We start from the raw sequence: 6,412 nt of genomic DNA on the forward strand, positions 1-6,412 counted from the left end.
GTCTAACAAAAATAACTGTGATTTGCCAAGCTAGTTTTGCAGTTTTTACAAGATGACCCTAATATTCACAATATGAATGTATTCATGGGTTTTACATAATGACTTTTATCGGGAAACTGGATTCTGCTTCTTAAATCTAATTGCCAAGTGAAGAGTAACAGAAGAGAAGAAGCAGATTACCTTATCAAATTTGCAGCTCTTGAATATACAGTGCTATAATATAGTGTCTACCCACATCATTTTTCTACTTCAACATCAAAGAAGTAAAGCATTATTTTACTACTGAATTTGCTCAAACTTTAAATTAGGATATTTAAAGTTAGAAGGAAGACACGTTTATAAGTATTGTCTCAATGTATAAAATCATACAGTATTTACCAGATTTTCTACCCAAGAACTGAGCCTGCTTGCTTTATCCTTGATACAGGGTGGGTTCTGAGAGTCGTTTTACCCTTGTGCCCAGGTGATAAACTGGTAATAAACTCAGGTCAGCCAGGCTAGCCCAGAGTTGTTTCAGTACAACCGATAGAAGAATAAATTACATACAAATTACTTTATTCTTGGCTAAGCTGCATACTGTGTCCTGATCACCCATTCTTGTGCAAAGAGGGCACAAAAAGGATATTAAATGTTACTGAATCACACTACTCCTCTTAAATGCAGCACTTACAGAACACAAGATTAATATTTACGTGTTTTTATTGAGATGTTAACATACAGCTCAAGGCAGAGAACATCCAGACGTTTGGACAAAGGTGTGCAGCAGTTGGGACACGTGGTAGCAGTTTGGGGAGGTAAACTGGAGCTTGCTTTAACTCAAACATTTTGGAAGGGTCCTAATGAACAAATGAGCCATGCACTTGGGTATTTAATGTGGGTACTTGCTGCCGTGGTGCCCAACTTTTGACACCTTGACAGTTCTGAGTTACCCACATCCAGTTAGCTCAGATCTGCATCCCAGCATCACATCTCCATGCTGGAATGTGACTCTGCTGCCACTGGACCAAATGCTGCTCTTCCTAACTCGTTAACTCAGGCTTTAATGCCATGAAAATGCAAGCAGCAACGACACATTGGTTTTCATTTCTCTGGCTTTGCATGTTTGCTCTGATCCTGCTTTCTCACGCTCAGAAATTCAGAGCAATTTGCCAGGTTCCACCAGTGTCCAGCTGGAAAGGTTGCACACTTCTCTTCATGGGTGCCTATGCTCTGCACCACACATGACCTAAATTTTTTTGGTCTTTTTGTTGTACCAACACCATGCAGGGCTAGACATTATCAAAAGTCACTGTTTTTATTTGTTCTGGCTTCAGGAACAGGAGGAGAACATACTCTGTTGGATTCCTGCAGTGGTAAGTGTTCATCCATCATCTCCTGGTCTTGAGCTGAGCCTTTGAGGGTCTCTCAGGGTTCCTTATACATCAGGAACACACTATAGCATAATAGATTTTTTAAGTTGTCCTGGACAATTACTTTCTATAACCCATGGGAAGTCCAAGAATTCTCACCTGACAGGATTTGTGGTCCTTCTGTCTCAAACCTACCCTTGGCATTTGCGTGAACAACAGTTCAGCAAAGCATAAGCCTTGGGCCTCCAGCAAAAGACATTTATTCATTATTGAACCCTATTTGTAGGTATTTAAGACTGAAAGAGAAGCCAGAATTAGAATGAGGAAAAAGATTTTTTTTTAAAAAATGCATTTGACTTATTGGCATGAAGAAGTAGGTCTAATCTAATGCAAATTGGTTTTGTTTTCTTTTTAAGGGGGGGAATTATTTCAGGTAGTTGTAGTAGTAGTTCTGTTCAGCAGTTTCAGTCCTGCATGGACTTTGGGTCTAATACTCAAAGCCCAAGTTTGGGCTTGAAGTTTTTAATGTTTTGATACAGGAGAGTCTAAAGGTTGGGAGCTGTGCTCTTGGCTCAGACATGCTTTTTCCTCCATTGTTACAGTAGAATGCAAAAAATTACACCTCAGCTAAACTCAAGCATATGAGTAACAGCAGGGGATTACTCAACATCTGATTTCAAGACTTTGAATCATCAAGGCCTTAATTACCACAATGGCAACTTTAAAATGTCACAGCACCAACCACTGCCGTGCCACACAAAGCTGTTCTTTTCTTTCCCCGTTAAGAATAGGTTTGCTCATTCAGACTGCAAATAAAGAAACATCTGTAGGCCCAAATCTGCAAGCAGAGAAGTCATTAAACAACTGACTTCAATTCACATGAGCAACACAACTTGCCTGAATAGTGAAAGCAAAACCAGGGTCTTAGTGAACAACCCACCATAATCTTAGGGTGACAACACCAGAGTCAATGGGTGTAAGTTCAAGCAAGACACAGATGAAGACATTTAGGTGTTCCTATCCAGCCAAATGAGAGCATGGATGCTAATACTTCACAAGGATGGTTAAATACTTTTACTCAATAAAGTATTTGACAAATATCATACTAGTTTTAAGCACCTGGTGAAAAAAACAGTCTGCTTTTCTATCTTTACCCAACTCTAAATGAAACCAGAGCCTTCAATGTGTTTTGGAGATTTGGTTGACAAACAATGAAGCTGTAAGAGTTTGAAAAATCCCATGCAGTCAGTGCATGTGCAGTCCACTGGCTCCAGATATACATCTACAATCTGGAGCTGTGCAGCCTGAGATAAACACAGCTGTGTTTATCTGAATGTGTGAGCCCATGTACGTGGTAGAAAGTTCAAATAAATGCACTCGGTGCGATGATGCTGGAAATGCAGCGAGTGCATTTGTCAGATGTGTGATGATGCAATCTCAACTTAAATAAACAGATTGAGCTGTTTGTTTGACTCCTGAGATACACAGACATAAAAATATATGTACATGACTTGAAGCCAATCAAATAAAATCCAAACCAGCTATAAGATCTTAATTGAACCTTAACAGTTGTTGTTCTGACACCCAGAATAAACAAGTTCAGTGTGTTAGTATTAAATGTAGAACATAAGTTTTAGACAATAATAGTCTAATAGATAATAATCCCTTCTAGTTTGAGTGGACCAATCCTGTTTTTCCCTAAGATGGCCCATGGTCTAAGACCAACATTGGAAATTACAGAATATTCAGAATGTTTCATCTCCTCAACCAAAGAGATAGCTCTAATTTACAGCCAAAACATCTTTATTTGTGATGTTTGGTCTGTCCAGTATTTGACAGATCCCACAGTCTAGAGGAATAAATTGCTGATGAACTGAGGAATATGTGAAAGAAAGAGAAAACCTGAATGATCGTAGATGCTACCGAAGCTGTTGTCTTACTCAGACATAACACTGGCTCAGCTTTTCACTATAAACTCATTCAGAACATCAAGTTACTGGAAAAAAAATCCTCCACTAGAGAAATATGCAATAGTTTCTGATGAGTCAGAAGTTGGAAGTAGTGACAACACAGCAGACTATTAAAAAGTCCTGCTTTTCAATACTGCCTGACCGCTCTGTAACCCAAAATAACATCACTGTAGAAATGTCATAAAGCTTTTTCATTTGTCTTAAGCATATTCACTTGGAAAACACAAGCTGGACAAATGATCTTGAGAGTGGTTACTGTGGAATTAGACCATCAAATTTCTTGACTTACGTGCTTTAAAATCTTGCCCAAAAGATGGCACTAACATTGTTTTTAGTAACATATATTGGATATAGATTTAATTCTCCCCCCCCCACCCCATAAAAGAATTGTCAGAATGGTTGCAAAGATGCATTGGAAGATGATGCTACATATGCACTGCTGGGTCAGTTAACCATCACTATAGAGAAATTAAGCTTCCTTCATGTTAGGATCATCAGAAATTGCATACAGAAACTATTGCTGGACAAGTAGATGTATCTGCCAAAGTACAGAGAGACTGAGCTATGAAACCTCCATCCCAACCAGGGCTATTTAAATCTATGTAATGTGCCATACAATATACCAGAACAGTATCATACGTTTAAATCATACACTATTAAATCTCTTGAAAAGTATGCTAAGACTAGATCAACTTCGTTGGACAATTTATCTCTGATTTAAAATATTCAAAGAAGTATTACACTGCTGAATTTTATTATCAGTAATTTATTTCAGGTTTTAAAATATTTAAATTACATGCTGTATAAGGAATGGCAAATAGTTTGCATGTCTCCTCAAGCAGTGGAAGCATCTATTTACAATAGTTTCATAGTTTGTTTTAATATGGTTATTCTGAGCATGCATGGAGACCATCTTTCTTCTTTTCACTAATCAGCTCAAGTCTACTGGCTTGAAGAAGGTGGGCTTCAAAAGAGCTAAAAAATTGCCATTAATCTAGCAAGAACAAAGCATTTGACAAGTGGAGGACTAAGGTGGGGCTCCTTTAATTTACAGCAACATGAGGGAGAAAAATACACAGTCTTGCTCCCACTGAAGCCAGAATAAAAAAGGTCTGCAAAACATCAGGCCCAGTGTGCAGTTTTGTGAGCTTCTTCTGAACATCTGGTGATTTTTATTTTCATGGCATGCTCCTTCTGTAACAGCATAACTTATCCAGCTTCCAAAACCCTCAGGTAGATGTTAAGACACTATGATAAAGTTGCACACTTGATAAAACCAAAGCAAGTGACATAAGAAAATAATGAGCTAAAAAGAGGTAGTCTGATAGATGTGACCAATTTTATTAGGTCTTTTAGAAGCACGGTAATGAAGGACAGATTTGAGAGACAGGGCACAGAATGTTTGAAGAGAGAGCTTGGAAACTGAAAATAAAGGCATCAGATAAAAGAAACTGAGAGATAAAGAAGGGCAATGTCATGGTAGGTCTTGAAAGAAAAGTCCAGCAGCTTATAAACCATGAAGTAAACAGTGGGGATTCCATGGGATCCAGGAGAGAGCAGCTATGGGTTGAAGCTGGGTTAGAAAGTGGAAGGGGAGGAGATGGAGGATAGATGGAGAGCTTGTGGTATGCTGGGATGGGAATGTCACCTATGATGGAGAAGCCAAAGGGAGATGGAACAAAGCTGGGCAAAGGGTACATGGTGTGGAGGCACTGCAGAGAAATGAGGACGTGGGGGTATGGAGACACGTCAGAGGTGAAGAAAAAGCAAGGACTGGGGCTAAGATAGCTGGAAGGGAAGCAAAGAGGACCCATACATACCAGGTTTGTCTTTGCAGCAGCCATGTAGCAGCTGTAATCCAGGCATCTGAACTGGTTTATATTGAATTTAGCCCCAAAATGAGGAAGAGAGGCAGCACGAACTATGCTGACATAGCTTTTAATTCTAAAAAGATGTACCACAGGTGAGGAGGGTAAAGAATTGCTGCCCCAGAATAAATTTAACACTTAACGCCACACATTACAAAGCTGAAGTAAATTATGCCCCCACCCTGCTCCCCTCCTGCTAAAAACCCCTCCTGGAGTCAGTCAGTTTAAGAAATGCAAGGAAAAGGAAGATGAGCATCTCATGGCTTGCTTTTACTTTTTGTTTCAGTTTCCCAGAGGCAGACTCAGGTTTTCTTGTAGAGATATATTTTTGCTGTTGCCTCTGGAACAGGCCAACCTTTACATTCAGCCCCTTAAACTTTATTTTTCTTTGTGAGAGGAATTAAGAAAAAAGAAAAGTGAGGAGCGATGACTGCAATGCAAAACAGTGACAGAGGCATCACACCGAGATGGGGGAATTTACAACAGTGAAAAATTAGATACAGCTACTGAGGCCACCAACCACAGGTGGGTTCTGTCCTATTAACATAAAACCCCTCAGTTAAGAGGACTCAGAAGAGCATGGCACCAATTTATTGGAAGCTGCCATCACCACTCCCGTCGAGGTTCTGTTGAGTCCACAAGAAAAAAAATCTCACGTGGTGTTAGGAGGGCCTGAAAACCCCCAAACCATTGCTGGGAAACTCCCCCACAACCCTAGCCCTGCACACAGAAATGTTTTGTGTTACAACACAGTGGATCAACTAAATGTAACCAGGTGCTTTTGCACAAAAGTAGAGGTGCTCATCTGTTTGCAACCCCAGCAAACCATGGTGTAGGAGCACACCTGGAAAAAAAATATCTCCTACAATAGGGTGCTGGACCATAACAAGACTCTGCTGCCCCTTCCACCCCCTCCAATTAATGAATTTTTCAAAAACCAAAGGGAACTGCCATCCTAACAACAGGAACTGGACAATTTGCAGTAGGTGCTACGCATGGTAGTGCTAGTAGCAGCAGGAGTGCCATGAATATGGAAGTGAGGAGCTAACAGGAGGAAGAGACATTTGGAGAGAAGTATCTTGCTCAGCTTCTCATAACAAAAAGTAGTTTTAAAATCTTCAGCAGTGAAGCAAATGGGTAGGGTGTCACCAGTTCAGCTGAAAACTCACTTGCACCTTATGGTCACCATCTGTGGTGTGGAACGTTTTCAACCTTGACAAAGCAG

This window comes from Calypte anna, chromosome 7 (assembly GCF_003957555.1).
Source record: "Calypte anna isolate BGI_N300 chromosome 7, bCalAnn1_v1.p, whole genome shotgun sequence".
Lineage (NCBI taxonomy): Eukaryota > Metazoa > Chordata > Aves > Apodiformes > Trochilidae > Calypte > Calypte anna.